Source organism: Sciurus vulgaris (genome assembly GCF_902686455.1).
Source record: "Sciurus vulgaris genome assembly, chromosome: 2".
NCBI lineage: Eukaryota > Metazoa > Chordata > Mammalia > Rodentia > Sciuridae > Sciurus > Sciurus vulgaris.
In genome coordinates this window covers 51,010,932-51,034,727 of record NC_136462.1, presented here as the reverse complement: position 1 = coordinate 51,034,727, position 23,796 = coordinate 51,010,932, and the positions used below count along the sequence as shown (strand labels likewise).

At 37.9% G+C, this 23,796-nt stretch overlaps 1 long non-coding RNA gene across 1 annotated transcript in view; it reads left to right on the top strand.

The window, feature by feature from the left end:
* Window positions 1–23,796, top strand: part of LOC306650047 — a 162,604-nt gene that overhangs the window by 34,118 nt on the left and 104,690 nt on the right. Inside the window, exon 3 of the long non-coding RNA XR_013760793.1 lies at window positions 22,124–22,241. This is a non-coding gene — a long non-coding RNA (uncharacterized lncRNA). The remainder of the gene's footprint in view (window positions 1–22,123; window positions 22,242–23,796) is intronic.

Sequence of the window (23,796 nt, the reverse complement as noted above, 5' to 3'; positions counted from 1 at the left end):
ATGCTTGACCAGCAAAAGTTAGTGTTGAAAGGATGTCCCTAGTGTGGCAATGTAGAAGCGGGACATTTAAGGGATCATTACTGGCCCCTCTGGGCTGTCTGACTTCCTATCTCAACATGTAACCTCTCCCTTTTACCCATCCTTTGGCCATGGTGATGCCATGGTCATGAGGTAATGCAGCCAGGAGAGCCCTCACCAGTACCATGCTATTTGGACCTTCAGCCTCCAAATTTTAAGTAAACCTCTTTTCTTTATGAAATACCCAACCTCGGGTATTTTGTGTATCAGAGAACTGAAAAATATACCATCATTTCATAAGAGAAAGGACAGTTACATACTAAAAAGCAGGACTGACATTTCAGAAGAAAGGAGCATCTTTCCCAGGAATGATAGCTAGTCACCTTTTGATGACATATATATGATCCATGGTTCTAGTTTTCTCTTTTTGTCATGGACTAGTAAGCACCTTGTCACAGTTTGGTATTTGGGAAGCATTATCCGAGATTGCTTGGAGAGTAAAGGTTGTAGAGTGATCAGAATGTCATCCTTTTTTGAAAAATAGTTAAGTAGGAGATGAAATTTTTAGTAAGAGCTGAAAATGAACTTATGATGTTGAGATGGGCATAGAGATGTTACTTTTTCAAACTGTGGTTTGGGGAAGTGAAGTAGGTATAAACAGTTCCTGGAGTTGGATCTGGAGTTGGATCAAGGAATGTCAAGAATTATTTTCTTAAGTTCATTAGACTTCTCACCCATCTTTCTCTTGGTTCCCAAGAACCCTTGTTGATTTTGCTTACTTTTTCCAAAACCACATCCCCATCCTTGTCTTGTACTCCATACCATCATCCCTTATATGAGACCACAACAATTTTCTACATCCTCAAGCCTTCTTCCATAGCTTAGCACCAGTGCTAAGTGAATGAGTCCCCCATTTAAATCTTTCACCCACTCTTCTTTACTGAGCTTCAGACCCATGTAACCAATTGCTTCTCAACAACTTCACTTGATTTTCTCAAATGAGAACTCTTTCTCTGCTTTTTCAATCTGGTTCCTCCTCCTCTTTTCCCCAGTGGACAAAATGGGGAAGTAGATCATGTCAGAAAATGAACACATCCATCATTCCTCATATTCATTCCACTAACTATTCCTAAAGAATTTACTTCCAAATATATTTCCAATTTATTTACTTCATGCTATTCTACTGCTGCCACCCAAGTCTAGGACACTGTTAACTTCTGCCTAGACTATTGCTACAATTTATCTTAATCCCCCATCTCTTCCTTAACCACTTCTAATCCATTCTTCATACAGTAGCCAGATGGAAATTATGTCACACCCCCATTCAAAACTCTTAAGGGATTTGATACAAATGAAAAAAAAAAAAATCCCTAACAGGTGCTACAAGGCCAGTGTGGTCTCCCCAATGCTAACTTTGTCTCAAGCTACTTTCTTTCCCATTTACCATGCTTGATTGACACCTACTGGAATTTGATTTCCTTGAACACTCAGCCCTTTCCTGCCTCAGGGTAGGGAACACGTAGTACATCCTTTACTGAAAAGGGACTTCTTCATTGCCTCCCCACCCTCTGTCTGTTCCTCCTTCCTATAGTTTAGGTCTTGAATGTCCTTCAAAGTGGTGCTATTGAGAGGTGGTGAAAACTGAGAGGAGGGGCCTTGTAGGAGGTCTTTGGTCATTGATAGAATGCTCCTGAAAGGAACTGTGGGACCCTGGTCTCCTCTTCCTCCCTTTCACTTCCTGGCTATAATGTGAGTGATTTTGTTTCACCATGTACTCCTGCCATGATATTCTGCCTTCCCACAGTCCCAAAGCAATAGAGCCAGCCAATCGATCATGAGCTGGAACTCTAAAACTGTGATCCCACATCAAACTTCTTTCTTTCTAAGCTGAGTACCTCAGATGTTACAGTGATGCAAAGCATTGGAAACATAGAAAACACTGAAAATTGGTACCAAAGAATGGAGTTGTCTTTACCATTACTATATACCTGACAATATGGAGAAGACTTTGGATTGGTTTACAGGAGGAGTTTGAAAGAGTTTGAAGGAGTGACTAAGAGAAAGCCTAGAATGCTGAAAGCAGAACTTACAACATTCCAGAACAACTCTGGTTGAGGCTCAGAAGACTAGAATGTTGATGAGATTGTTGGAATAGTTAGGACAATCATGGGGACAAAAAAGGCAAATGTACACCTGAGGCTTTAACTCATACCATTTGAAGTACCACAGACCTGAACAAGCTAGGGCCCCAATTATAACAGGAACATAGAGGTTGCTTTTGCTAAAAAGCACTGACTTCAGTTGATGAGTAACTAAAAGAAGGATAAAGGCTTGGCATCTCTGCCTTTGTTTTATATCTGTTTTCTTTACTGCTTTAAACTTTGAGTCAAATTCCTGCTCAGTTCTGCATGTAGGTATGTTAATCACTTCAGGTTATCTGTCTAAAACCTGTTAACATAAGGTTTGTTAGCCCTGAATTTATATAGCCTATCTCATTCACCTTCAAGGCTAAAGACACTAAGATAATACCAACTAAGATACCTTCAAGGGACACTCAACTGCCAGCTTTTACAGTGTCCTGTCCCAGGCCTTCTGAAATGATGCCTATAAGTCTTGTGCCATTGCCCTGTGCCTTCTAGGAACAGCAGTACATAGCAGGCAGGTTGTCCTAGGATGAGACCGGCCCCCTAAACAGGAACAATCACCTTAGTACAATCAAATTGGCCCTCTAAGATTATAGGTTTGATACACAAACGTCCTATAAAATAAAATGAAGATTGTCTCCTCCAGTGATAAGGACTTCTCCAGAGCCACCTAGCAAAACCAGAACTGAGATAATGATCAGTCAGAACCTAGCATACAACAGTAACCCAGTGTTTTACTCAGCTTTTTTGCTACTGTGACCAAAAGACCTGGCAAGAACAACATAGAGGCTGGGAAAATTTATTTGGGTCTCATGGTTTCAGAGGCTCAGAGAGAGAGAGAGAGGAGAGAAAATATTAACCCCAAAGGCATGCCCTCAGGGACCCACCTCCTCCAGCCGCACCCTACTTGCCTATAGTTACCACTAAGTTAATCCCTATCAGAGGATTAAGGCACTGATTAGGTTGAACCTTTTAGAACCCAATTATTTCATCTTTAAACTCTCTTGCATTGTCTCACACATGAGCTTTTGGGGGATACCTCACATCTAAACCATGGCACCCAATAAAGGACTTGTCCCTTACCTTATTTGGGAAATAACCTAATCTCTCTCATTGCTGGCCCCCCTCTTCTTGAGGCACCCACCCCCTGCAACTAAAGCTTTGCCTATGTAAAAACCTGACTGGTTTTCATTTCTGTTGTCACTGGACCAGAAGTTCCTGTCTGTGATATAAGTGACTGACAAGAGTGCTAACAGAAATGGGAACTTTATTGGGTATCCTACTAGGGGCCATCCATTATTAACACCACCACAAAGAGTTTGACTGCATTTTGTCTGGGTTTTTTTTTTTATTAAAATATTTTTTAGTTTTAGACACACATCATTTTGATTCATTGTACACAAATGGGGTACAACTTTTCATTTCTATGGTTGTATACAATGTATATTCATGCCATTCATGTAATCATACGTACATATATATATAGGGTAATACTGTCTGTTTCATTCCGTTTTTCCATCCCTACTCCCTCCCACCCCTTTTTCCTCTACACCATCCAAAGTTCCTTCATTCTTCTCTTCCCCCTGCCAACCTCCATCATTATATATTGTCATGCACTTATCAGAGAAAACATTCAGCCTTTGGTTTTTTGGGCTTGGCCCATTTCACTTAACATGATATTTTCCAATTTCATCTATTTACCAGCAAATATCATACTTTTACTCTTGTTTATGGCCGAGTAATATTCCATTGTGTATATATACCACAGTTTCTTTATCCATTCATCAACTGAAGGACATCTAGGTTGGTTCTACAATCTACCTATTGTGAATTGAGCTTCTATGAACACTGATGTGGCTGCATCACTGTAGTATGCTGATTTTAAGTCCTTTGGGTATAAACTGAGGAGTGGGATAGCTGGGTCTAATGGTGGGTCCATTCCAAGTTTTCCAAGGAATCTCCATACTGCTTTCTAGAGTGCTGTACCAATTTGCAACTCCACCAACAATGTATGAGTGTGCCTTTTTCCCCACATCCACGCCAACACTTATTATTGCTTATGTTCTTGATAATAGCCATTCTAATTGGAGTTAGATGAAATCTGAGGGTGGTTTTAATTTGCATTTCCCGAATTATTAGGAATGATGAGCACTTTTTCTTATATTTGTTGATCACCTGTATATCTTCTTCTGTGAAGTGTCTGCCCATTTCCTTAGCCCATTTATTGATTGGGTTCTTTGTATTTTGGGTGTAAAGTTTTTTAAGTTCTTTATAAACTTTGAAGATGAGTGCTCTGTCTGAAATGTGTGTGGAAAAGATTTTCTCCCATTCTGTAGGCTCTCTTTTCACATAATTGATTATTTCCTGTGCTGAAAAAAAACTTTTTAGTTTGAATCTATCCCATTTATTGATTCTTGCTTTTATTTCTTGTGCTATGGGGTCTTGATAAGGAAGTCTGTTCCTAAGCCAACATGATGGAGATTCGGGCCTATTTTTTCTTCTATTTGGTGAAGGGTCTCGGTCTAATTCCTAGATTCTTGATCCATTTTGAGTTGAGTTTTGTATAGGGTGAGAGATAGGGGTTTAATTTCATTTTATTGCATCTGGACTTCCAGTTTTCCCAGCACCATTTGTTGTACAGGCTATCTTTTCTCCATTGTAAGTTTCTGGCACCCTTGTGTAGTATGAGGCTACTGTATTTATGTGGATATGTCTCCATGTTTTCTATCCTGTACCATTGATCTACCTGTAGTTTGGTGCCAGTACCATGCTGTTTTTGTTACTGTTGCTCTATAGTAGGGTTTAAGGTCTGGTATAGTGATACCTCCTGCATCACTCTTCCTGCCCAGGCTTGCTTTGGCTATTCTGGGTCTTTTGTTCTTCCAGATTAATTTCATGATTGTTTTTTCTGTTTCTATGAGAAATGTCATAGGGATTTTAATTGGAATTGTGTTAAATCTGTGTAGCGCCTTTGGAAGTATGGTCATTTTGACAATATTAATTCTGCCTATCCAAGAAAATGGGAGATCTTTCCATCTTCTAAGGTCTTCCTCAATTTCTTTCTTCCATGTTTTGTAGTTTTCATTGTAGAGATCTTTCACTTATTTGGTTAGATTGATTCCCAAGTATTTTATTTTTTTGAGGCTATTGCAAATGGAGTTGTTTTCCTCATTTCCCTTGCAGATGTTTCATCATTTATGTGTAAAAATGCTTTAGATTTATGAGTGCTGATTTTATAACGTGCTATTTTGCTGAATTCATTAATAAGGTCTAAAAGTTTTCTGGAGGAGTATTTTGGATCCTCTAAATAGAGAATCTTGTCATCAGCAAATGGTGACAGCTTAAGTTCCTCTTTTCCTATTCATATCCCTTTAATTTCTTTAATCTGTCTAATTGCTCTGGCTAGTATTTCAAGTATGATGTTGAATAGAAATGGTGAAAGAGGGCATCCCTGTCTTGTTCCCATTTTTAAAGGGAATGCTTTTAGTTTTTCCTCCATTAAGAATGATGTTGGCCATGGGCTTAGCATAAATAGCCTTTACAATGTTCAGGTATGTTCCTACTATCCCTATTTTTTCTAGTGTTTTGAGCAATAAGGGGTGTTGTATTTTGTCAAACGCTTTTTCTGCCTCAGTTGAAATAACCATATGATTCTTTTCCTTAAGTCTGTTGACATGATGGATTGTGTTTATTGATTTATGGATGTTAACCATCCTTGCATTTCGGGATGAACCCCACTTGATTGTGGTGCACGATTTTCTTAATATGTTTTTGGATACGGTTTGCCAGTATTTTGTTAAGGATCTTTGCATCTATATTCATCAAGGATATTGGTCTAAAATTTTCTTTCCTTGATGTGTCTTTTCCTGGTTTGGGTATGAGGGTGATATTAGCTTCATAGAATGAGTTTGGTAGGGTTCCCTCATTTTCTATTTCCTGGAATACTTTGAGAAGTATTAGAATGAGTTCTTCTTTGAAGGTCTTGTAGAATTTGACTGAGAATCTGTCTGGTCCTGGACTTTTCTTGGATGGTAGGCTTTTGATGGCTTCTTCTATTTCGTTGCTTGATATTGATCTGTTTAAATTGTGTATGTCCTCCTGGTTCAGTTTGGGAGGATCATATGTCTCTAGAAATTTGTCAGTGTCTTCAGTATTTTCTATTTTGTTGGAACACAGATTTTCAAAGTAGCTTCTCATTATGTTATATATTTCAGTGGTGTCTGTTGTGATATTTCCATTTTCATGATTAATTTTAGTAATTAGAGTTTTCTCTCTCCTCTTTGTTAGTGTGGCTAAGGGTTTGTCTATTTTCTTTGGAACCAACTTTTTGTTTTGTCAATTTTTTGAATTGTTTCTTTTGTTTCAATTTCATTGATCTTAGCTCTGATTTTAATTATTTCCAGTTTTCTACTACTTTTGCTGTTATTCTGTTCTTCTTTTTCTAGGGCTTTGAGCTGTAATGTTAGGTTATTTAGTTGTTGACTTTTTATTCTTTTCTTGAATTGTTCCATGCAATGAATTTTCCTCTTAGTACTGCTTTCATAGTGTCCCAGAGATTTTGATATGTTGTATCGGCATTCTCATTGACCTCTAAGAATTTTTTTTATCTCCTCCCTGATGTTTTCTGTTATCCATGTTTCATTCAATAGCATATTATTTAGTCTCCAGGTGTTGGAATAATTTCTGTTTTTTTATTTTGTCATTGATTTCTAATTCCTTTCCATTATGATCTGATAGAATATAAAGCAGTATCTCTATTTTTTTTTTTTTTCATTTACTTAAGGGCTGTTTTGTGGCATAATATACAGTCTATTTTTGAGAAGGTTCATGTGCTGCTGAGAAGAAAGTGAATTTGCTTGTTGATGGTGGAATATTATGTCTGTTAAGTCTAGGTTATTGATTTTGTTATTGAGTTCTATGGTTTCTTTGTTTAGTTTTTGTTTGGAAGATCTATCTAGTGGTGAGAGTGGTGTGTTAAAGTCACCCAGAATTATTGTGTTGTGGTCTATTTGATTCCTGGAATTGAGAAGGATTTGTTTTATGTACATGGATGCACTGTTGTTTGGGGCATAAATATTTACGATCATTATGTCTTTCTGATTTATGGTTCCCTTAAGCAGTGTGAAATGTCCTTCTTTATCCCTTCTGACTAACTTTGGCTTGAAGTCCACTTTATCTGAAATAAGGATGGAAATCCCCACTTTTTACTGAGTCCATGTATGTGGTAGGTTTTTCCCCATCCTTTCACCTTTAGTCTGTGGATGTCTTTTTCTATGAGGTGAGTCTCTTACAGGCAGCATATTGTTGGGTCTTTTTAATCCATTCTGCCAGTCTATGTCTTTTGATTGATGAGTTTAGGCCATTAATGTTCCCGGTTATCATTGAGATATGATTTGTATTCCCAGTCATTTGGGCTTACTTTTGGTTTTTAAGTTGGCTTCATTTCTCCTTTGAATGGATTTTCCTTTAAGGTAATTCTTCCATTTGCTGACCTTCATTGTTGTTTTTTTGTTTCCTCCTCATGGAATATTTTGTTGGGAACATTCTGTAGCACAGGCTTTCTATTTGTAAATTCTTTTAACTTTTGTTTATCATGGAAGGATTTTATTTCATCTTAAATCTGAAGGTTAGTTTTGCTGGGTATAGGATTCTTCGTTGGCAACCATGTTCTTTCAGAGGTTGAAATATGTTGTTCCAGGCCTTTCTAGCTTTTAGAGTCTGGACTGAGAAATCTACTGATATCTGTATTGGTATCCCCCAAATGTAATCTGATGTTTTTCTCTCACAGCCTTCAAAATCTTATCTTTATTTTGTATGTTAGGCATTTTCATTATAATGTGCCTTGGTGTGGATCTGTTGTGATTTTGTGCATTTGGTGTTCTGTAAACCTCTGTATTTGATTTTCCATTTCATTCTTCAGGTTTGGGAAATTTTCTTCTATTATTTCATTGAATAGATTGTTTGTTCCTTTTGTTTGTATCTCTGTGCCTTCCTCAATCCTGATAATTCTTAAATTTGTTCTTTTCATGATGTCCCATAGTTCTTGGAGATTCTGTTCATGATTTCTTACCATCTTCTCTGTTTGTTCAACTTTATTTTCAAGATTAAATATTTTGTCCTCATTGTCTGAAGTTCTGTCTTCCAAGTGGTCTAGTCTGTTGGTGATGTTTTCCATTGAGTTTTTTATTTGGTTTATTGTTTCCTTCATTGCAAGGATTTCAGTTTTTCTTTTTGTTTTTTGTTTTTGTTTTTTTTTTTTTTTTTTTTTTTTGAGGATCTCTTTGTTGAAATGATCTTTTGCTTCCCACAGTTGCTTTTTCAACTGCTTATTGGTATGATCATTGATTGCCTGCATTTGCTCTCTTATCTCATCCTTTGCTTCAAGAATCATCTTAGCCACGTATAAGTCCTTTTCTGACATTTCTTCTACCATACTGTCACTGGATTCTATTAATATAGAATCTAAATTTGTTTGGATCACTTTCTTTCCTTATTTTTTCATGTTTTTCATTTATCTTCCCCTCTAGCAGTGCAGATCTGGGGTATTGTAGATTTCCCCCATAGGCTTATAGTGACCCTATAGGTTTCCAAAACCTTTTCGTTAAGGGAGAGATCAATATTAGCAGTGCCCAGTTTAGACAGTATGCAACCCTAGACCAAGTAGCCCCATATGTATGTTAACAATATTGTCATAATAAACAGATTGAGTTCAATTATTATCTTCATATAAGAAATAGATTTGCAATACGGTCTGCAGTTTCTAATGGAGAACAAAGAGGATGCAGAGGGGTGTAGGATGTAGCTTTCAATGGGATAAGAAAAGAATATACCAAAGTTCTAGATAATAGAAAGGGTGAGAGTGTAATCAAAAGAAGTTGGTTGTTAGCATGGGAAAAGGGAGCAAGAGACTGAGGGAACAGGTAAACAAAAGAAAAGAGAGCGAGAAAAGTAAAGAAATAAAAACTTAAAATTTTTCAATAAGGAGAAAAAAGAAAATCTATACTATAACAGTCATATAGTATTCAAACCTCCCAGTCTTCAGTAGCCTGATGTATGAGACATACCTGGCAGTGAGCTCCAAGTCTTCAGCAGGAGTCTCAGGATGAGTTTTGTCCCACCTAAAACTGGGAGTTATGGTTTCCAGGATTATCCAAGATGACTGCTCTGGCTTCTGAATGTGTTCGCACATGGGGAGCTGCAGCTCAGGGTGTGGGAGGTCTTGGAGGCGGGGTGCAGTTGATCAGGCAGGGGTCCTAGAGGTGGGTTGTGGTTGGTCTGGTTGCAGGATCTGGAGGCGGGGTGCAATCAGTCGGTCTGGGTGTCCTGGTTCTAGAGATGGGGTTCAGTCAGTCCGGCCAGGGGTCCTATGTGCCTGGCTGTTGTCTCAAAATGGTGGCAGCCATGTGTAACCAAACCTGCAGGTACCGTGACAGTGAACTTCCAGGCAACAGCAGGCAGCTGGCACTCCACTGGTGATCTGCGGTCAGTCAGTTTGCTGACAGCTGTGGGATGATTGGGAGGTGAACCTCCGGCAGTGAGTGATGGGTAAGTGTGAGGCAGGCGATGGACAGGAAGAGGCAGACAATTGGTGGATTATGGGTGCCTGACAGTGAGCAATCTGCACTCAAAAAGCGTCGATATGCTGGCAGACTGCGGGTGATCACAGTAGACAAATGGGGTAAACCACAGAGGATTGATAAGGTGCAAAAACTGCCTCACCAAGAAACAGATATCCTCTGCTTGAAACCCGAGTTACAGAGTGACAAGGAACACAGCCTCCCTCCAGTCTGCCATCTTGGATGGAAGAAGCTTGTCCAGGTTTTTATATGTTGTGGAAGGTTGAGCTTAAAGTGATATACTGGTTTATCTGCAGGAGGAAATTTCAAGGTAAAAGCATTCAGACTGCAGTGTGGATATGGTTGCTGTTAGGCAAATTTATAGTTAGAAAATCGGGACCAAAAGAGAGCAGAGCAGGTTTTAGAAAGCTTGCAGTTTGGTCAAAAAGAACATGTATAAATGTGTTATAATGGGTTGACAGATCTGACTCCATGAGAATGTTATAGGCCAGACTCTGGGGGAAATGACTAAACAGACTCCATTTTGCTCTGAGACTCCATGTTATGTAGGAAATAAGCTTCTCCCATGGGAACACCCGCCTCTGTGCCCATCATCAGTTACTTGGTGTGACATGTTTAATAATATACAATGGCAACTCCTATGTAGTAAAAAATTGCTCTCTTTTGATTCCTATTGCTCCTAAACAATGTACCATGTGAACGGCGACTGTGTGGATGTTAGCAACCATTCTTTAGTTTGTACCTAGATAAGGGTCATTTTGACCCACTTCCCCCTCTGTCTCATGATGTTAATGTGTAATTTCGAATCATAGCAACAGACACTTATGATTAATGTGATTTTTGGTATAAGAACCCCTACAACCCTGTGGTTGGGGCTGTTCTCCCAATAACCATTTTTTGGACATTGTGTGAGACAGTCAGCAGCTTAATAAAGACTCTCAAATTTGGACTTCTCAGTGGTGATCAGTCTATTCTTAAGTTGCGCCCCGTAACAGTGTGACCATGAGGGTGCAATTGCTAGCCTTCATAAAAAGAAGCCAAAGAAGCCAAGTGCTTTCTTTCCAAGGTACAGTAAGGAAGATGCCTCAGGGCATCTCAGGAATCTGCAAAGTCTACCTCAGGCGTCATAGGTCCAAAGGTGTAGAAATGAAAAATTCCTTGAAAGACTTTCCATTTCTTTAGAAAAGGAGCATTGGGACTGCCTGCCTCGGACCACCTGAGAGAATCTTTTACCCTGGGTTTTTCTCCCAAGTTTATCTGACAAGGCACTCAGAGGCCACTGCAGAGGTGGTTCAAGTAGCCAGTTATAGCTCATGCTGGCCTCGGGCCTTGCCATTGTCCACATGATGCTGTTTTTGCAGACATGTAGAATGTAAGACTTATGGAGTCATGGAGTCTTCCACCAAGACTTCAAAGGAAACTTGGAATGCCAGGCAGAGTGTTGTGGGGTGACAATACTTGCAAGCAGCCCCTGACAGGGAAGTGTGTGAGGCTGAGAGTGAAGCCAAAACTGCAGTGGAGAACCCAGAAGGGTAAAGGTACTGGCAATGTGCATTGACCATCAGGGAAAGCTACAGGCAACATGTAAGTCAGTCTGAGAAAAGGCCATTTGGGTTGCAACCAGAAAGACCAAGGAGGCAAGGATGCCTAAGTGTGAGAGCTGACATTCCACTACAGTATGCTGGACGAGGAGACTTGGAATTTAATGTTTGCCTGCCAGGTTTTGATATTACTTTGGTCTGATCTGATCTTTGTTCCCATGTTCCTCTCTTTTGGAATGGAAATGTATACTCTGTGCCAGACTACCAATGTACCTTGGAAGTTTATTGCTTTCTTTTATATTTTTATAGGGACTTATAGCTATATTTGCTTAGAGCCTTAGAATAGTCTTTGGTCTTGCATTTGGAGCAGTGCTGGAACAATTAAGACTTTGGGAACTTTGAGGGATGTAATGAATTCATTTTTATATTGTGAGATGGACATGACTTTTTTGGGAATTGGGGCAGAATGCTGTAGTTTGGAGCTTGAGTGTCCACAAAGGTCCTTGTGTTTAAAGCTTGATCTGCAGTGTGGGATTTTTGGGAGGTGGTGGAGCTTTTGAGAGGAGGGGCCTTGTGGGAGGTCGTAGGGTCATTGGGGGCATGCTGCTGAAGAACATAGTGTGTTCTCAGTTACTTCCTCTTTTTATCTTTTGTTTCCTGGCATGAGGTGAGTGATTTTGCTCTGCTGTGTACTCCCACCATGATGTGCTACCTCACCACAGGCCCAAAGGAACAGGGCCAATCAATCATGGACTGGGACTTGCAAAACGGTGAGACAAAAGAAACCTCCATCAGTTGATTATTGCATATGTTTTTATTATAGAGATAGGAAGCTGACTAACACACTCCTCAAGAAGGTAAGTTCCCTGAGGACTGATTTAACTATTCTGCCCATTAATGAATTGCCAACATCTGGTATACTCTCTGCAAGAGAGTAGGTACTTGGTTAATCTCTGTTGAATTAGTGAATGACCATTCCAGTTAATACCAAACTTTCTCTGTCCATGGAGAGGAGAGGCAGAATATATTTTAAAAATAAACAAGGTCATATTTTGGTTAGATCACCTTAATTGATATTGAGTATTCAGACCAATATTTGCCTTTATAGTTATAATGATGGACATTTCTGTGAAATAAAGTAAATCATATTTGAATGATACTAAAATCTGCTCCATTTTATCTGCATTACCAAAATTGCTCAGGTTCCTGTAAAACTGCTGAAAAGAGTGATTACCTTGACTTAGTGGAGTGTTAAATCTGTCCGTTTCTGAAGGACAGGGACCAATAATATGTTGATTAAAAAACACTAAGTGTCTTATTAGTGCTGGCTATTGAAAAGGCTAAAATCAAATACATGGAAAATGGCCCCATAAATTAAACTCACACCTTTATAGCAGTTTTAAAAGAAAAGTCACCGTATTTGTGGAACCATTTCCTATAATACTTCTTAATAAATTCTATAATTTTAAGTTTTCTTTTATTTAATGGAAATGAAATGTTTCTGAGAACTGCAAGCCCTTTACTCCCTTTTAATGCTTTGTCTTCATGGCTCACCATTGGCACCATATCATATTTGCTAATTATTTCTACTTTGCAAATTAGACTTTTTGCTTTAGGTTAATTTGTTCCTTACTTTTGTGAATATGATTTATTTCCTCATCTATACTATAAGCTTCTTATACACAGGATGCCAGGTCTTTTTCTACTTCTGTATCCTCAGTGTAACATTCAGGATAGATAAAGTCATACAGTGGTAATCAAACACCTCAAATCTGAGGGGATTTATTTCCTTCTCCACCTACATATCTATGTGGGTCAGCAAAGGTACTCTGCTCATTGTGTTCTCTCAGGGACCCAAGTTAATGAAGGCTTCATCCTGACACCTGCTTCCCTGATCAAAACAACAATGCGGAGGAAGCATGATGAACCACACCGCCAGCTTTTGAAGTTTCTGTCAGTGTACAAAAGCATATCATTCATGTACAACCATAAGAAGAAGTTATCCTCCATTTATGTATGATGTGTCAAAATGCATTCTACTGTCCTGTATAACTAATTAGAACCAATTTTTAAAAATGGCATATCATTCCACTTGTGTGTCACTTGTTAGTTACAGGTCCAAGTGACAGGGCTGACTTCAAAAGGGATGGGCAATAGAGGGAAAAGAGGGGTGGGAGGGGTGGGGGGAAGGGAAAAAATAACAGAATGAATCAAACAACATTACCCTATGTAAATTTATGATTACACAAATAGTATGCCTTTACGCCATGTGCAAACAGAGAAACAACATGTATCCCATTTGTTTACAATAAAAAATTAAAAAAAAAAAAAAAAAAGGGATGGGCAAGGGCAACCTTAGCAAGTGCTGGGAAAGAACAACCAGGAACATTGGAAGCACTGGAAGGGTGATTCACACTCAGTGCTCTGCTTGGTGAGATTTCTGTATGCTTTTTTCACTGAAGTTGTAGGCTAGCGGTAAGGGAGAAGAAGGTTGCTGGTTGAAAATGAAGGACGTATTAATCACAGTGTATTTGTGCTTCCTTTCCTGATTTTAACTTCTAAAATTTGGAAGGGAACACCCTAGAGAATATTTCAAAATAAAGGACCCATAGGAACACTTGCCTTTATGCAGGAAACACACTGATTAATCATTTGGTTTTCCACCCTGACCTCGTCAACATTTCTGCCAATGATTTGAATGACTGCAGATGTTGATATGTAGAAAACACTTGCAGGCTACGTTAACCTGGAAGCAAATTACTAGAGTGAGTAATTTGGGTGATAGAATTATGACCCAAAGCTGGAGTCATGGGCTGGAATAATGAGTTCACTCTAAGGGGTCAATGTGTAATGTTTGAATCTAAAGATGGGTTGCACAACTAAGGGATGGTGGATTTTGAATAACAGCACATGTGAAGCATCTCCCTGGCTCTCTGTTGACATGAATAGTACTGTTATTGAATGGTGGGATATAGTGACCAAATGAGCTAAAGGAATGTCAGTTTGCCCTCTTGGGAACATGACAACCAGGAGAGGACAGGGCCACATAGACTCTGCTCAGGCAAGGTGCAGATGCTTGAGCTCAGTTTGGGATGTCATTCTTTGAGGGATATGGACAGATGAGTCTACCCAGTGGAGAATAATGAGGTTATCAGTGGAACAAGAACACTCAAGGAGCAAATGAAGGAACTGGATCAACTTAACCTAGAAAGTATAGAATGGACTGGGGAAATGTGGGATGGGAAGGCAGTCTTTGAAAACCCAGAGCTTCTAGGTGGAAAAGGGAATAAACTTTTATTTTGTTGCAGAAGACAGGGTAGGAATAGGTTATAAGGACACTGATTTTCACTCAGGGTGTAGAAAAGAAAGTTGAGTCTCTTGTAGGTTATATCAGTGAGATGATTTGTGAACCCAAAGAGTACAAGGACCAGGTTTGTCTTAGATTTAGGGTTTTTGTAAGGCTTGGGATTTTTAGTGATAAAGCCAGGAAAATCCTAGGCAGGTCTGTATAAATCAGTATCCAATTAAAGATTGTCTTTAATATCTTTCTCTAAATATATTCTATGATTTCTAAGAAAGATATGTTGGTTTTTCTCAGAAAAATGTCAGACAAAACAATGATTTTTTTTTTTAACACAGTATTTTTGGTTTTCAATTCCATATTAATTTAATCACACAGTACTTTTTGCATGATGCTTGAGCAATTGTTCCAGGTCTGTGTCTAAGATTTAATCATTGCTGGTAGATTCATGCCCTATAATTGTGTCACATAATCAGGTGAACATATCCCTGCAAGCCCAAAGTCATTCATTATATAAATGAACATTTTAAAAATAAAGGACTGCACCTTTTTTCTCAAGAAATCACAATGGATAATTTTTTATTGTTCAAATTGCTGTAATTCTTAGATAAAGCATGAAGGAAATGAACAGCAGTATAGGCAGTTAAAAAGTTCCATCAAGATGAAATTTCTCTGTGTTTATGCACAATGAAAGAGCTGTTTGTGTTCAGCACGTACTTGTAGAAACTTTGTTCCTTTCTTTTGATTGTTTTTTTGTATTTGTGATTCTGGAGTAAACTTGTTAAATCAAACTGCAACCTTGCAGATCTGTTCATTCTTCAGGGATCAATGTTTGTGTTTTTAGGAACAATACCATCACAAAGAGGTTTTGCAGTTTTCTCCCAGCATTCTTCTTGGGGATGTGTCACTTTTCCATTCTAACTCTTCAACTTCAGTAAAACCATGAGATAGGTAACAGGTTTGCCAACTTCCTGAAACCTTTCCCCTTGTAATACATTTGGTAAAACCATGTAAATAGAGTCCTTTGAGAGGAGAAGTAACTGGTGAATGGATTGTATTTTTTTCTAGTTGGTGATTTATGGAGGAGAGGTGTTCTTTCAAGTTTCTGTCTTTATATCCAGTCCCAACAGTAGAAATACGTGGATATGAGAGAATCCTGGGGAGGCTCTGATGGGACTGAAGGATAGTGGCAATACAAAGAATCTCTGACCGAGAGGGAAACAGTGGGAAACCAGTTGCTTATTCAGACTCCTTTCCTGCATGCTCCTTCCTTTCAGTTTGGCATCACACATTCTGGGAATTTTCCTTGGATCATGCACCTGTCTCTTCTCTTTGCCCACAAATAAATATTACTCTGTTCTTGGTCCTGTGCTGTCCACTCCAGTTGTTGGTAATAGACTTATTGTAGGATCAGGAAAAGAAATCTTTCAGTTCTTGAAAAGTAGAATCCATAATGGATACAGTCTTAGTACCCTTTAATTGTCTACTCCTTTAATTGTTATCCATGTAGAAGAGGCATGCAATTGTCTTATTCCCTGGTTGTATCACTGTGTGTACTGTGACTATGGTAGCCTGTGAAACTCTAGTTGGGAACATAATAATGCAATTTAGAAGGACAGTGATAGAGAAGATGTACATTTGTTACTAGAATTTGCAACTCCCCACATATTCTCTCCAACCTGTTAAGTCCCACAGAAACCATTCTGGAATATGAAACTGAGCATGGATTTCTATGCTCACCTTAACAACCTTTCACATTGATTTGTGAAGAAAATCAGGACTGAAATTTTCAGTGGACACTGCACTTTTGATCCAGAATCTTTCTGAACTTTTTATGAATCGACCCTGGGGTAAATATTGGAAATCCATTGTTCAAGTTCAGAAAAAGGCTCGCCAAAGGTAAATAGCACGTGTGCTCATCAATGGTAATCAGCTTTATTTTATTTTGCAATAGTCCAGCCACATTTAAACACTCATGGGAATGTCGCTGCCCTTTTCCAGGTTTGCATTTGAAGTTGTCTAAAAGGATAAATGTGGATTCTCCCCACCCCTACCAAGTGATTGCATACATCTTCTCTCTTGGTAGTCATCTTCCCTAGATATAATGATTTTCTCACACTATTCATATTGAGGTAAAATGAACATCCCCTCATTATTTCCCATAATTAGGATGAAGATGACACTTAGTTGTAGAAAGAAACCTATCTTTAAGAGAGAAATTGGAAGAGTATTGAGAAATAGTTTGCTTGTGGTGGTATGTCATGATTTGGATGTGAGGTGTCTCCCAAAAGCTCATGTGTGAGATAATGCAAGAAGATTTAGAGGTAAAATGATTGAGTTATGAGAGCCTTATCCCAATCAGTCAATTAATCCCCTGATGGGATTAACTGAGTGGTAACTGAACGCTGGTAGGGTGTGGCTGAAGGAAGTGGGCATTGGGAGCATGACTTGGGGTAAATATTTTGTATCTGGTGAGTGGAATCTTTCTCTGCTTTCTGATTATCATGTGAGCTGCTTCCCTCCACCACACCCTTCCACCATGATGTTTGGCCTCACCTTGAGTCCCAAAGAATGGAGTCGGCTGTCTATGGATTGCGACTCTGAAACCATGAGCCCCCAAATAAACTTTTCCTCCCCCAAAATTGTTCTGGTCAGATCTTTTAGTCATAGTAGCGGAAAAGCTGACTAAAATGTTTTAAAAGAATATAAAGAGACTTACTAGTATTGGGTCTGGAAACTCAGTATGATGGGAATGATGTGCATAAAGGACTTAACAGTGTCAGGAATACAAGAGAAGCTCTGTGGCAGGATAGTGGGGTTGGCTCCAGGGACTGCTGCTCTTGTGGCCCTGCCAGGGGACGGTCCCTGTCTATGCTCTATGGCTCTTCCTGTGTTGTCCTAGACTGAATGTGATGTGATCTCACAATGACTGGTCCTGTACTTTTTGGCAAATAGTGTTCTAAATTTATGAAAATATCAAAAACTGAATGTTACTGATTGGATGTATTTCAGGAAATTCTTCACAAATACCCAGGGCAACCCTAAGCTCATGTAGGTCCCTCTTGCTGCCCAACTGCTATTTAGATCTGCTGGGTTCTCTTGACTGCCCTGTTAGTGTGGCACTCACTGAACATGGCCACCCTCCCTGACACCATCCACACCTCCATCCATGCTTCAGTTTCACTACCATGTTATGAATCTCTCAAATAGTTCTAATTTTCTTCAACTGGTATCAAAGCAAAATTATCCTTGGGGCAGCCAAGCTCTTTTTCCTTTACTTCACTTGCTTTTGAAAGGCTTTATAAAATAATAATGTGTATAATTTATAGTTATGAATTAATTATGGTTGGAGAAACAATCACCAAATTACTGTTTGGTTTATAACTTTATTCTCATGACATTCATCAAATGACTGAAATAAATTGCTAACACCAGCACACATTTTCATTTCTTATAAAAGTTTTGTCTCTCTCTCCTATATAATCCTCAAGCACAAAACAAATGCATGTGCCATCTGACTTTTCACTGAACCCGCAAAATCAGTGCAGGTCCTTGTTTTCTCCTCTTTTCTACTTTCAAAGTAGAAAGTTAGTTCTAATGTCTGAGGCAATCAGCACAACCATGATAGGTATCTCACCTCGTTTGTGTTTGTCATTATACACAAAGGCACTGCAGAGATGGTAAGATTTAATTTACCTATTTTATTCAGAGATGGGGGGGAAATCTTAACATAAAGAGAAAATGCAGCATTGGGAAGAGATTGATTTTTCACTAGAATTGCTTGGAAGGCAACGAACTGGTGTAATTCCTTAAAATAAAGCCAAACCACTCTGAATTTAACTCTGAACACATTCATCTTCAAACAAATTGATATTGGGTTTTCAAAAGGATTTTTTGGAAGGTGATTTTAAAAACTGTCCTGCCTTTATGGTAGTCCCCACTTATCTATGGTTTGCTTTCAGTGTCAAAGTATGAAAATATTAAATGAGAAATTCCAGAAATAACTCATAGATTTTGAATTATCTATCATTCTAAATAGCATGATGAAATCTTGTGTCTTCCCTCTCCAGCCCACCCAGGATGTAAATCATTTCTTTGTCTAGTGCATCTGTATTGTACATACTTCCCACCTGTCAGTCAATTAGTACTTGTCTCAGTTATGGGAAGTACTGTCGTGTATTGTAGTGCTTGTGTTCAAGTAACTCTTACTTACTAGCCTAATGCTGCATCACTTCATCTCATCACATAGGCACTGTGTGGTCTCACATCCTCACAAGAAGAATAAGGGCGAGTACAGTACAATAAGATATTTTGAGAGCGAGAGGGGAAAGAGCACATTCACAAAACTATTATCGCAGAACATTATGATGATTGCTCTATTTTATTATTGGTTATTGTTATTAATTTCTTACTCTGCCTGATTTATGGATTAAATTTTATCATACCTGTGTACATATAAGGAAAGGCATAGTGTATATCAGGTTTAGTTCTATCTGCAGTTTCAGGCACCTGCTTGGGCTCTTGAAATGTGTCCCCTACAGATAAGGTGAGGTTACTGTAATTACACTTCTGCAACATTATTTTGGCTACACAGTTTTTCATCAGATGACATACATAACTCAACTCCTGATATAATTCATGGTGTGAATCTCAGTGATATTTAAAAGTTTGCCAGGTTTACTCGTTCCTCCAATCCAAGTGCTTGTCTGCTTCCACAAAGAATATTTAGCTTCTTATGTTTCAAGTATGGCAACTTTTAGCAAGAGTTTTGTGGAGAATCTAAAAATCATTTGTTTATTCATTAACTAATTGATAAATATTTATTTAAAGTATAGTATTGGTGTTTCTAGAGAAGTTAAGCAATATGTGGCAAGAATACTAAAAATATGGATGATCTTTGTTCCAATTTTTCTGTTTTCAGAAATTTATCATGAATTATAGATGTGCAAATAGGTTTATGTACATGAATGTTCATTGCCATGTGGAGAGCAAAAGAATGGATGTGACCTAAATTTCCAGCAGGGAAATAGTTGAAATAATTGTGGCCTATCCATATGATGAAATGTTTTTCAACCATTAAAAACAGTATTTCTCTAAGAGTATTTAAAAATGTGGGAGTTGCGTGAAATAGAATGTTAAGTGAAAAAAATCAAGCTACAATATGTGTACATTATGTGATCTCAGATACATACAAAACAAATCAAAATCTATCCATAAGAAATAAAAGAAAATATCAAAAGATAATTTGTTTCCTCTAACAGCATGATTCCTGCTCACTTCTTTATTTCTTCCTATATATGACAAATTATCTATGGAAAATATGCATTTCTTCTGTGGTTAAAAATGTTTTGAGCAGTTTAAATTATTCAGGATAGTTTATTCATTTCAATGGAGAACTTTTCATTGGAATCATTATTTTGTTTTGGTAAAATGAGATGCTTCAGTTATAGTTTGATGCCACACCTTTATGGTGATGCCAAAAAAATTTTTGGAATCTTGTTGTATTTTAAAAATTTTGTAATTCTTTTGAGATATACTGACAATAGAGTGTATTCAACATATTATATGTACGTGGAGAATATCTTATTCTAATTAGGATCCCATTCTAGTGATTGTACATGATATGGAGATTCACTGTGGTACACACATACATGAGCGTAGAAAAGTTATCTGTGATTCATTCTACTGTCCTATTCCTATTCCCCACCTTCCCTTCATTCCTCTTTGTTTAATCCTTTGAACTTCTGTTCTTCCCTCCCCCACCCCCTTGTTGTGTCTTAGCATCCACATATCAGAGAGAACATTTGACCTTTGGTTTTGGAGTGTTTTTTTTTTTTTTTTTTTAATTTAAAATTTTTAAAATTCTTTTTGGAGTGTTTTTAATGAAGGAAATCATATCAAGGATATGGGAAGCATCATCAATATACCCTGTACACTTGTTCTTCAAGGACCAAAGGAAACTCTCCTCAATTTTCTCTGTACCCTACCCTAGTACCCCCACCACAAATCCTGTGTAGCCACTTGTCACCTGTGTTGTGATTATCCATTTCTTTTCCCTCCTGAAAGGGCCAAGCATAGTACCTGGTTTATAGGAAAATATTGAATGCACGAATGCAGAATGGATAATTAAATTAATAATTTATTAAATAATTAATTAATCACCTTCTGAAACCCCTAATACCCAGGCAAACTGAAGCTGGTAAGTTGGACTTGATGGAGTGATAGCTCAAGAGAGGATCCACTCACATGTCTGGATGTGGAATGGAAGGTGTCATTACAACCTTCATGAATGTTGTTCATGTGCTTTCCTGACCTTATTCTCCATGATTGGCTTGTGCATCACCTACATTAAGCTTCACACTTTCTAAATGAGAATTGTAAAGCAGAAGGGAGGCAACCTGCTCTATATTCTTGCATTATTTGATCCTGAGTTCTGGTAGGGCTGATCCATTTCTACACACTGACTACGTTTTTAGGATGGGTTGAGCAAGGTTTCTGGGGTCCTCTGACCTCAAAATCCCAATAATAACAGAACAGCCATATGGTAAAATATGTTGAGGAGAGAGGCTAGTGTTTTGTATGTGGCAGCACAAAAAGATGTGTGAGTGGGCTGGAAATAGGGGCCTTGCTGACAAACAACAGACCCTGTGAAGCTCTGGCTGCTCTTGGTCCTGGAGAAAATGGCTGGAACACAGGACCCTTTCTGTTAACTGCAGATTCCATTCCTATGGTGTAGGACTGATTAATAGGACACAGGTCACATTCTGCCCCCCAATGCCATGCTCACAATTCCTGCTGGAATTAGTGGGGAGCTGTGGGTTCACAAGCTGGGGGAAGTCTGGTTTCCTTGGATGAAGTACTGTGTGTGTGTGTGTGTGTGTGTGTGTGTGTGAGAGAGAGAGAGAGAGAGAGAGAGAGAGAGAGAGAGAGAGAGAGAGAGAGAGAGAGAGGATGAAAGAGGATGAATTGGCCTTCTCCAAGGGAAATGACTGAGGACATCATTGTACTGGGAAGGCCTTTTCTTTGCTGTTATGAATTGCTCTACTAAGAGAAAGAATTAACAAGTACTCCATCTATCTTAAATCCCATTTAATATTCATGCCTAAAATAAACTGAGTTCTTGCCCTAATCTGGCTTGCTGACTGTTAACTTCTCAGCCCCAGGGAAAGGATCATTCCAATGAATTCTCTTCCAAATATTTGGATAAAAGGGAGTGGAGATGGAGAAAATGAAAAGGCTGATTCTGCCTTCTGAGATTAATGAATGCCACTACCTTGAATTGCTTTGTGGCAAATGGCTTATCCTGGTTTTCTGAAGCATCTACTTCCAGTCAACACAGGCCATTCAAGGTCACCATGACTGGCCATAGTCTCTGAAGTATCTCTCCCTACTGTCCTGGGTAAAGCTCGGTTTCTATTTTGTTTCCTGATTAGGCTGCCTTTTCTGCAAGAAAAGATCTGAAAGATTTTTCTTTGATATTCAGTTTTCTAGAATATTTGCATTGTTCAGACACAGGTTGACTGAGTTTTCTGTTTTATATAGGGATTCTTCATGAAGGGTGGAAGAGAATTTGCTTTTATGATTTGACAAAACCACACAGACAGTCATGTGTTATCAGTACTCTCGGCCATTGTAGGGCCCACAAAACTCTCTCGGGTGAGTCCCACCCTCTTACTTCAAGGTGAACCTTAGTACCCAAACCTACTGTATTAATTAGTATAATTTTAATACATTTTGATATAAATGCAAATAAATGCCTGTGACTTATTGTTCTTTAAAATTATTTCAGATATTCTTGTTCCTTTGCTTTTATATAATGAATTTAAAATCATATTGTCAAATTCCAGTCAAAATTATTTTTGGTTGGATTGCACTTTTACTGAATTTATAGGTTAATTTGGAGAGTTATCTCCTGTAGAATATCAAATCCTCATCACGTGGTGTTTTCTATTCATTTGGTCTTTCTTTCATATCTTTCCAGAAGTCTCCATAAAGGTCTTATGCATACTATTTTTGTGTCTAGTTCAGTGCCTGGAACATTGTAGATACTCAGTAAATTCTTATTAAAAGAATACATTTTGTTGCTATTGTGAATGGAATAAAAGTGCAACACATTTTTCTATATTGATCTTTTGTCTAGAAAGCTTTCTGATGTATTTTTCAATTCTAACATGAATTCTATGTAGGTAACAACATTATCTGAAAATCAGTTTTTTTCTTTCCAATTCTTACAGGCTTAATTTTCTTTATTAACTTATTTTACTTGGAATAATCTCCAATACATTGTTGAATAGACACATTAATAAGGCTAACCACTTCTTTTCCTGAATTTAATGGAAAATTTAAGTCACTATAATAATATATCTGCCTTCGGTAGATGCCCATTATCATATTAAAGATGTTCCCTTCTATGACTAGTGTTCTAAATGCATTTTTTAAAATGATGAGGGGGGGTTTCACATTTGACTAAATTCTTTTTAAAAAATTTGCTTAATTAGATGTGATAATAATTTATTAGTATTTTTGGCATTATGGTTTTCCTTCTTTGTTATTTATACATGTTCACAGATGCAGTGCAGAAGGGAATATGGCAAAATGGTTAAGAACACAGGCTCTGAAGTGAGACTATTGTTCTGCCATTTCAGTTATTACATTGGGCATATTATGTCTCTATGCCTCAGTTTCCTCACCTCCAAATGGAGTGACCAGTTATACCTACCACATAGTGGTTTTTCTGGAAGAAATTAAATGAAATCATCCAAGTAAAACAGAATAGTTCTTAGTACCTTGTTGAATATTCAGTGTATGTCAGCAGCTGTTCTTCTATTACTATTGTTTTTCAGATTCTTGGTATCAAGGTTATAATAATAACTAAAAGGAGATTGAAATAGAGTTCTTTAATTTGCTTATATTGTTTATATAAAATTTGGATTTTATGTTCATTGAATCTGTAGTAGTACTCATTAATAAAAATCTGGCCCTGGGAATCTACATGGATTTTTTTTTTTTTTTTGCTATTCTTAAAGAATGTTAGATTCTTGATTACTTCTTTTGTCAATATTGGCAAGTTTATCTAAAAATTACAAATTTAGTTCTCAAAATTTGGGTTCATAACATTCACTTAAGATTTTTTTAAACCTATTTCACCTGATTTCAAATGATGACCTCCTTTCTAATCCTATCATTAAAAAATGTGTACCATCTCCTTTTTTTTG